Below are 10,493 nucleotides of genomic sequence, written 5' to 3' on the forward strand. Positions count from 1 at the left end.
GCTAATGAATGCTGGGCTTAATACCTAGGTGATGGGATGATCTATGCAGCAAACCACCATGGCACACCGTTACCTATGTAACAAACCTGCACATCCTGCACATGTACCCCTGAACTTTAAAAAGATAAAACAAAATAAAATAAGAAAAATGTGCACCTGTAATCCCAGCTACTGGGGAGGCTGAGGTAGGAGAATCACTTGAATCCAGGAGAAGGAGGTTGCAGTGAGCCGAGATCACACTACTGCACTCCATACTGGATTACAGAGGATGTCTTAAAAAAAAAAAAAAAAAAAAAAAAAAAAAAAAAAAAAAAAGTGAAAGAATAATTTATCCCAGTTGAAAACTGAAAGTTAGAACCTATTTGTAAAGAGGGCTTTTAAAAGTTACATAAAGTAAACCATTATCCATTTATTGCAAAGGCACTGAGTTTGCAGCAAAACATAAGTCAAGTTCTAGAATACTACAGGTTATTTTTTCAAAATGCGATGATGCACTTTCCTCATCATTGGGTTTCGATGTGGGAAATTTAGTATCTTCTGCTATTGAAATTAACATTCACTTCTTTTTCGCTTATCCGCAGCCGTGCCCACCCTCATGCTCTGTGTTGCTCAGAAATTCCAAGAAGTTTCCTGGTGCTGCACTGACAGGAACAGGCTGGAATGTACTGCAGGTGATAACTGCCAAGAGGTGCATAGGCCACCAAGGCAGGCAGGCCCAGGAACAAGTCCTAGCTCCCTTCCTTTCTGCTCAAAGACTTTGTACAAGTTATTTAGCCTTGGTCGTAGGTCAGGTTTCCTGGAGAAGAGAGTCCAAGACTCTGAAGTTTATGTGGAAGACGCTTCTTGGGGAGTAGACTCAGGAACAACTGTGGAGGGAGGGAAGCAGGTATTAGGCAGAAGGAGAAGTGGGACCACAATGCAATTCAGTGGAGGCCTCCAGAAATCCCCACAGGGAATCCTGCCACTGGGTTGGCCCTTCAGAATTGTACCAGTTGAAGGCCGGGTGTAGTGGCTCACACCTGTAATCCCAGCACTTTGGGAGGCCGAGGTGGAAGGATCACTTGAGGTCAAGAGTTCAAGACCAGCCTGGCCAAAATGGTGAAACCCCGTCTCCACTAAAAATACAAAACTTAGCTGGGTGTTGTGGCGGGCACCTGTAATCCCAGCTACTGGGGAGGCTGAGATAGGAGAATCACTTGAATCCAGGAGGAGGACATTGCAGTGAGCCTAGATCATACCACTACACTCCATCCTGGGTGACAGACTGAGACTTTGTCTCAAAAAAAAAAAAAAAAAAAAAGCAAAAAAAGAATTTGTCCCAGTTGAGAAGTGGCAGGGCTCTTGTGTATCCATTTTGACCAGTCATGATTGAAGGCTGCCTTCTGAGGGGGAGTAAACATTGGAGTGAAGAAGTTCTATTTGCCTGAGTCTACAGGCAGCAGCCAGAGATTTGGGTAGCAGGTGAAATGAGTGCCTCCATCCTGGGGGCCCCCTGGGGTAGCCTACCACATCTTCCCCTAAATGAAGAGTGAGTCACAGTCTCAGGGAGCTTTCCTGGGTTATTCTATCTAAAATTTCAGTCCCTTAATCTCATACCCCTTCTACCCTGCCTTATTTTTATCCATGGCATTTTCAGTAGTAATTTATTATCGTAATATGAACTCACCTACTTTATAGTAATTTGTTTGTTATGTTTCTGGAACTGCTCTAGAACCCTGTCCAAACTACAGGAGGACAGGGATTTATTTTGTTCATAACATTGCCTAGTTTCTAGAACAGGGCTTGGCATGGACTAAACTCTTTATAAATATATTTTTAGTTCAGTGTAATCATTAAATTAATAAATATAATACAGATTGAGGGCTTACTGTATGGGAAGCACTCAAGTTCCAAACACTTATAGTAACTAATAAAATCTTCACAACTGTCAGGAGACCCTAGTATTAATTATCTCCATTTTACAGATGAAGAAACTGAGGCACAGAAAGTTAATTATCTGACCAAGACCTTGCAGCTAAGAAGCACTGTATTAAGGATCAGAGCCAGGCAATTGAATCCCTACTCCAAAATGCTAAGTCCTACTCCCTTTCTTAGCAGGTCCTCCCTAAAAGCCAGTTATCCCTTCCTACCTACATTCCTTTCTTCCTTGTCACCTAGAATCTGTGCATAGTCATCACATAGTTGGATGCTCCAGATATCTTGGTTGAATCTTTGCTGTTTTACAGATTCAGTCCAAAGGTGAGAGCTTGGCTCAAACTCCTACCTCCTCTTGCCTTTTTCTCAATACCAGCACCTCAGAACTTGATTGATTCATATAACTTTTTTTGTTCGTTTTTACAAAGTCATTGACAAGTTCTGATACTGTTAGGTTTATGGTGCTATTTTTCAGGCATCATCTTATTTAATCAGCTCATCTTCCCAGGCATATGTGCAGTGTAAGAATGGCTACCTGCATTTCATAGATGAGGAAACAGAGGTTCTAAGAAGCTATTTGGAAGCAAAGTTACTAATTCTAAGTCCCTTATTTGCTCTATTTTTCTCTTTACTTTTCCTTGTTGGGTGCTAGATAATAAGAATTAAGCCTGGAACTTTTCTGCTTTCCAGATTTAGTGAAAGTCACATGGAACATCGGTGAGCATTTCACATTTGCTTTTCCCTATGTGACAAATGAGGAATCTGAGGCACAATGAGGTTACATGATTTCCCCAGATCATAGGGTGCTGTCACTGCAGCTGGGATATTAGTTTCAAAGCTCATGTGCTTTTCAGCAACTCCCCTGCTTCTTCTAAGTTAGCAGTTCTGAGGTCTGCTTGGAAGCCCCATCCATCTTTCCTTGAGCAATGTAATAGGGTTCCTGTTTAACATTTTAGAAATAATGCTAATTGAAAGTTTAAAATCTCATTTACTTTAAATGAACTCAGGATGTTATCCCTCTGCTGGCCCCAGAAGATATTCAAGGAGATAATATTGGCAGAATTTACTTATTATAAAGATTTTCCTTTTCTTGAGTGTCATCAGCAAAATTTTATGGTATTTCCAGAAACCTAAGGGATTGAAGGAATACTTCTTCTCCCCTTTGAATTTAATTTAATCTCAAAGCAGCCCAGGCAATCTTCCTGATACTGAGCTCCAGAACACAGCTTCCAACGTGGAGAAAAGTAACTTCAAGGAGCCTGTCTTACACAGGTCTGTGGAAAACTTGATGTCCTTGCTATGGGTCTACAGGAGTAATGCTTCTCAGCTCAAGGGCAGGTGTGAGTGGACAGTGAAGGTGGCTGTCACCAGGACAAAATCATAGTTACTTTTGCGAGAAATGACTAAGGGAATGCATGTTAAAGTTCTGTCCTTATGGTACAAAAACTCAATTCAGTCCCTGGACTATCAGAGCTCTTTATGACCACTGTTTGAGAACCATCACTCCAATAAAAGCAATGGTAGCTGTGGAGATGTTAGAGTCATCAAGAGGTGGAGAGATGGGTTCCCTCAGCCCTTGAAAAAGGGGAGGAATTTGAGACTTCTTCAACAAATAAAATGTGACAAATAAAAACTGACCTTAAGTAATTTCTGAGGTTAGGTTAGAAGTGCTTCTGTAGCTCCTTTCTGGCTCTCTCTCTCTTGGAAAATGCATTTTTGGATGGCTACCCTGAAGCTGCCATGTTGGAGTGACCACATGAGGAGACCACATAGAAAGAGGATGAGGCCTGAGGAGGCCAGTTGATGCCATGTAGAGCAAAGATGAGTCTTTCCTGCTGAGTTTGGCCTAAATGGCATCATCATTAACTAAGTAGATGATCAGTACTTATTTATGCATCATGTTGGGGGTGATTTGTCACATAGCAACAGATAATCTTAGTAATAGCCAATATCATACATGGCAGTTTGGAATGTCTTAGTCTCCAATAATTAACAGAGACAAATTCTGCATCTGGAATTTACATTCAAATAACCGTGTATACAATGCATCAAATACAAGAGTGGCTTCATAAAATGTTATTAAATGAACTGATGAATGAATGGGTAAATAATCTTAGAGAGAGCTCGTTCGGAAGAAAAACACTTGAGGTCTATAAGTTACCACATTCCTAATTGAAACCAACCATGGGATGAGGTTGTTAAAAAGCCATAGAGCCCAAGTTAAAGGAGTAAATGTTTTTCTCATTACCTATAATGACTTGATCACAAGGAGGTCTTACGATAGTTTTGGCCATGGCAATTTAAGAGGATCTAACAAACTGAAGGGTGGCCAGGATGGTGTGCAACCTTAAAAACCTTTTCCACGACAAGTTGAGAAGTTAATTAGCCTGGAGAACAGAAAGGAAGACAAAGAAGTTGTTTCAGATCCTTGGAGGAGATGACAGGCTTCTTTTCTGTTACCCACAAGTTGGAGTAGAACAAACAGTCCAACGCTATAAAGTAGCAGTTGGTGAAGTTCTCTACAAACGGGCAGATAGTAAATATTTGAGGCTTCAGAAGCCACATGGCCTCTGTTATAACTACTCATTCAACTCTGCCCTTGCAGCAGAAAAGAAACCATGGTCAGTAAGTAGACAAATGAGACAGTCATGTCCAATAAAACTTTATTTATAAAAACAGGCAATGGGCAACATTTGGCCCCCAATACAAAAAGATTGATTTTTTTTCGATATAAGCCTGAGTTTCCTAATAAATAAAGCTATTAAACTTCAGAATTGCTTTAGAGAAGACTGATATTTTCTTAGTGTGTTTAAAACACACTAACTGTACTAGACTGAGACAAAATAGTCTCAACACATATATCTGGCAAAACACTTCTAAAGGGAGTATATAAAAAACTCGTACAACTCAATAATAATAGATATTGTCTCCATCCAAATTGGTAAAAGTTTTGGACACTTCATAAAAGAAGATACAGAGATGGCAAATAAACATCTGAAAATCTGTAGTACATAACCTGTCATTTGAGAAATGCAAGTTTAAATCACAATAAGTTATCAATATACTCATTAAAATGACCGAAATGAGAAAGACTGACAATATCAAATGTCAGTGAGAGTGTAGGCAACTGAAACTCTCAACATTGCCAGTCAAAGTATGTGTTAGTCCATTTTCACACTGCTATGAAGAAATACCTGAGACTGGGTAATTTATAAAGGAAAGAGGTTTAATTGACTCACAGTTATGCATGACTGGGGAAGCCTCAGGAAGCGTACAATCATGGTGGAAGAGGAAGCAGGCACGTCTTACATGGCAGCAGGTGAGAGAGAGCGTGTGTGAGCACAAGAAAAATTACCATTTATAAAATCATCAGATCTTGTGAGAATTTACTCACTATCACGAGAAATTATGGGGGAAACCACCCCAATAATCCAATCCCTTCCCAATAGTTTCCTCAATCAACACATGGGGATTATGGAGATTACAATTTGAGATGAGATTTGGGTGGGGACACAGAGACAAACCATATCAGAATATAAAATTCCATAACAATTTGAAAGATATATTTGGCAGTTTCTTGTGAAGTTAAGCACAAGTTAAGATAAGATTGCTTATCATCAATCAGCCATTCTACCAGCTATTCTCTTTATTTACCCAAGAGAAATAAAAATATATGGCCACACAAAGACTTGTACACAAACGTTCATAGCAGCTTTATTTGTAATAGTTTCAAACTGGAACAGTCCAGGTGTCTGTTAACAGACGAATGGATACACAAATTGTGGTATATATGTACAATTGAATATTTCTCAGCAATGAAAAGAATAAGCTATTGAAACTACAACATGAAAGAATTTCAAAATGTGTTGAGAAAAAGTAGCCAGACACAAAATACATATTTTAGTATACCGTACACATGAAATTCTAGAACAGGAAAAATTAATCTATAATGATATTTAAGATTTGCGCAAAGCAGATTAGAGGTTGTCTGGGGCTTAGGCTGGAACAGATTGGCTTTAAAAGTTCAGAAAGAGACTTTCTGGTGTCAAAGAAATGTTTTATATTGTGACTTTGATGATGGTTATACGATACAGTCAAACATCAGTTGTCTGATGTTAGACCAGCAGATAAATTTGCCAAAACTCATCAACTGTGTATATGTGTATTTTATTGTATGCAGATTTTGTCACAATAAAATTGATTTTAAAAAGAGCAAATAGCCAGCCTTTGGGGATACAGTAATAATAATAATGATATTAATGGTTAATATTTATTGCATGCTTACACTGTACCAGATGTTGGGCCAGGTGCTTTGAGAGCTGATGCTCATTTAATTCTACAGCTATCTTTAAAGTAATAGTGGTATTATCTCCATGTTAGAGATGGAAAACCCAAGCCTCAGAGAGATTTAATAATTTTCAGAAGGCCATGCACTAGTTATTTTGTGCAGGTGGGGTTATAATCAGATCTATCAGAGTCTCAGACTTTAGGCTCATTAGTTAGAAGGCTGAACCATGTAACTCCAAAAGTTCTTCCTAATTTAAGATTCTAGGAATATTTGCAAACATCAGTTGTCTGATGTTAGACCAGCAGATAAGAATCATGTAGTCTGTTGCCTAATTTAAACATATTTTTTAGTTACTGGGGAGAAGCACCACTGCTGGCCAGTCGAAATGACCATTTGATTTATTGGACAGATCATCAGAAACATCATTTGGAGCATGTGATTGCCAACTCTCAGGCTGAAAAATAAAATGTGGTTGTTTTTACCATTAGGACTTATCTTGCTGTGACCTCACAGAGCATTTATGAGTAGACCTGGTGTGATGTTGATATAATGGTATCTGCATTATCCAAAAATAAATTAGACAGCTCCATGTGTGTCCTATTCCTGGATCCAGGCTAAAGAAGCAGCAGTTACTTGCACAACTGGGTCTAGGAGTAAGAGAGTCTCCTTTGTCCTTTCCTCAGAAGATGACATACCAGTCTCATCTTCTTACCTTCTTGGTTCTCCTCTAGATTTGCTTGTTCTTAAGTAAAAACCCCATGCCTCAAATAGACCTGGAGGTCAAACTGTAGGTCCTCGGGGGGATTAAGATATTGGCCTTCAGCATTTCTGATCTTTTGGGGCATTTAAGGATCTTAATATTATTTTGAATTACATTGACCTATAGTATTAGTAATCTTTTGTGATCTTGATGGGGCTAGGAAATTATTTTCAAATGGGAATTTGTTCTCTGATGAAGGGTGTATGTTCTGTGACAAATCTCACTCTCATATCAGCTGCAACATTCTCTATGATCACATCCCTTTGTGAACATCAAGCAGAAAAAATGAAGAGGCCTGGCACTGAATGAAATACCCATTCTTATAGAACGTTCAGCTTTCTTATATGTAGGAAGAGTCCATAGGCTAAAGATTATTAAACTCTGCCTTGAGAAAACCAGTTATATTGTCTGTTATATTGGTTGAGTAAGCTTCTGTAGAATTGATTTTGCCAGTGATTGCATAATGTATCTTAAAGATAGTGAATAATCTCAGGTTCACAGGAGTAGATAATCTAAAACTTGAATAAGTAAAGAGGCAATTGGACAGATATATAGCAAATAATGTTGTGCTATTGAGTACAGTTTTGAACCAAAAAAAAAAAAAAATCATGCTTTCTACTGGACCCAATGGACCAGTCCTATCTATCTATCTATCTATCTATCTATCTATCTATCTATCTATCTTCATTAGAGTGGAAAAAATGGCAAGTTGATTTTAATTTCATTTGTAAAACTTCAAATTTGCTTTTCTACTAACTTCTCTCCTTCACTCCAAACCCTGCCTGAGAGATTTATTATCAAAGCTCTGGAACTCTTAAAGTCCTGACTGAGCAGGTTCAAGTGTGATAGACTCCTGGAAAGAATCTCTTAAGGGCCTCAGAAAACTTTTAGACTGTAGACCAAAATCATGGCCTGCCTCAATCACAGCAGAGGACATGGCTCTGCATGACCCCAAGAACAGCCACAGAACCAGACACTTAGAGGGAGCCTTAGCAATCAGGGGACTCTAAGACCAAATTCTGTAGATGGGAGACTTGTGGCAGAGAGAGGTCATATAACTTGCTCAAGGTCACATAGCAATGTAGGAGAAAAGCTAGGATAGGAATCAAAATCTCCATACTTTGGAAGGCAACTTTTTTTTTTTTTTTTCCTATAAAAAGGTTCTTACTCTTCTTTTGTGTGACCTGTTCACTGTTAAAGCTATTTTACATTTTCTTGATCTGTTCAGTTTTGCAATTCTCATTGGTTCCTTGAGTCAAACACAGATTTGTGGTGTTACATCTCATATTCTCACCATTGACATCTAATAATATGTACTAATATTTGCTTTTACTAAAAGTCAACTTGGTGCTTAGAAACTGTAAATCTTGGGCACATCCCTCAATTTTTTCAAGCATTGTAATCCAAGAAATAAATTGAGGAATTTGCCCAACACTTAGTTTATAAAATAAGGCTGGATAATCATAAACAATCAGTAGGTCATTTTAAAGATTAGAGAAATATATGTTACATTCCAAGCAGAACATCTAGCATGCAGTACAGGCTCTGTAACAGGTTGGCAAACTTCTTCCATAAAGGGTCAAAGTAAACATTTTGCATTTTGCTAGCCATTTTGTCTCTGCCACCACTGCTTAATTCTGCTATTATAGCATGAAGATATTCATAGAGAATGTGGAACTGAACAAGTATGACTGTGTTCCAATAAAACTTTATTTACAAAAGCAAGTGGTGGGCCAGACTTAGCCCATGGGCTTTTGTTTACTGACTCCTACTTTAAACGGCAGCTACTTAATAGTTATTAATGTGATTATGCTAGAAATTGATGTGTATAGCAGATGATGATGAGTTTCCTTCAAATTCCTTCTGAAAAATTGATGATGTGTTTTTCCTGGAGAAGCAAGCTGTTCAATTGAGTCATTAAACCCCCTATTGTTGAACAGAGCATTGTGTTGCAGCCATACAGATTTGTAATGCAGTGATATTTCCAGACATGCTGAGGAATGTTCTAATTCTGGCACTGCCACTAATGCACTTTGTAATCTTGGGTGCATCTACTTTCATCTCAGAGCCTCAGTTTCCCTCTCTGTAAAATAAGAGATAAGAACGATTGTCTTACAGTCTCGTTCAACTCTAAAATATCATGAGTCTGTGATGCAAATTTTCCATGATGAGCCTATTTAATGTGAAAGTCTCATGGACTCTGGGGAGAAAAGACACATATCCTTAAGTCTTTGGGATTGAATTCTCCTATCTACTTGTGAATGTGGAAGGGGCAGGAAGGGAGAGGGTGGTCAGAGTACCAATACTGTTGTTTTTGTATCACTTTATTTTGGATGCAATCCAAATCCACTGACTTGAAAAAATCAACGCTCAACTAAATACTTCTTAAATTGGCCGGGCGCGGTGGCTCAAGCCTGTAATCCCAGCACTTTGGGAGGCCGAGACGGGCGGATCACGAGGTCAGGAGATTGAGACCATCCTGGCTAACACGGTGAAACCCCGTCTCTACTAAAAAATACAAAAAACTAGCCGGGCGTGGTGGCGGCGCCTGTAGTCCCAGCTACTCGGGAGGCTGAGGCAGGAGAATGGCGTAAACCCGGGAGGCGGAGCTTGCAGTGAGCTGAGATCCGGCCACTGCACTCCAGCCTGGGCGACAGAGCCAGACTCCGTCTCAAAAAAAAAAAAAAAAAAAAAAAAAAAAAAAAAAAAAAAAAAAAAATTGTCAAACAATATTTTCTTTAATTCAATAGCGTACGCCAATCAGCTACAAAGAATAGTGTTGGGTGTTAACAGAAAATCAAGACTGAAGAGTCCGCACCTTTGCTCTCAAGAAGCTTTCCTTCTCATGGGAGAAGTAGACAACTGACTATAACAAAAAACCACATGGGACATATTCAAGAGGACAATAACAATAACTTCTAATAGAACAATTATAATAACCAGCATGTCTTGAGTGCCTATTATTAGCAAGATACTTCTCTAAGCACTTCATCTAATCTCCTTTGATTCTGATAATGACTCTATGAGCTAGATGCTTCATTTGTCAGATGAGAAAACTGAGGCACAGCCAGTGAGTGGCAGAACTGGGATATGAACCCAACAGCCTGGCTCTAGAGCTCATGCTTTCAATCACTCTGCTATATTGTTCCAAAAGGAGTCCATGCTTCATAACATGGGAGTGAGGCAGAAGGAGAGACGTGTTCCACCAGAGAGGGAAGATGGGGTAGAGTAAACTGTAAAGGATGAGAATGAAAGAGAGAACACTTTTCCCACCATGTAGCAACATTCTCCTTGTCATTATTTGGAAAACTGTGAGCAGAGATGTCATACATTGTGTCTACATTTTTATAGAAAAATAACTGGAGGTAGAACTGGAGCCCAGCTATCTTGCCTCTTCTTCAAAACTTTCCTTATTTGTTTAAGATATCTGATTTGAGTAACAAGTCAAGGTTTTTGACCCACTTGGAATCTATTTGTACTATTGATTCTTTTATATTTTCTAGATAGTGACTCTTTTTTTAACCTAAGTAG

General features: G+C 38.9%; 1 long non-coding RNA gene across 1 annotated transcript in view; it reads left to right on the top strand.

Annotated features, from left to right (window-relative positions):
* The window catches only part of LOC140712247 (uncharacterized), a 120,942-nt gene extending 114,770 nt beyond the window's left edge, over positions 1–6,172 (top strand). Inside the window, exon 8 of the long non-coding RNA XR_012093769.1 lies at positions 582–6,172. This is a non-coding gene — a long non-coding RNA (uncharacterized lncRNA). The remainder of the gene's footprint in view (positions 1–581) is intronic.
* The last annotated feature ends 4,321 nt before the right edge of the window (positions 6,173–10,493 follow it).

Source organism: Chlorocebus sabaeus, chromosome 8 (genome assembly GCF_047675955.1).
Source record: "Chlorocebus sabaeus isolate Y175 chromosome 8, mChlSab1.0.hap1, whole genome shotgun sequence".
NCBI classification, from domain to species: domain Eukaryota; kingdom Metazoa; phylum Chordata; class Mammalia; order Primates; family Cercopithecidae; genus Chlorocebus; species Chlorocebus sabaeus.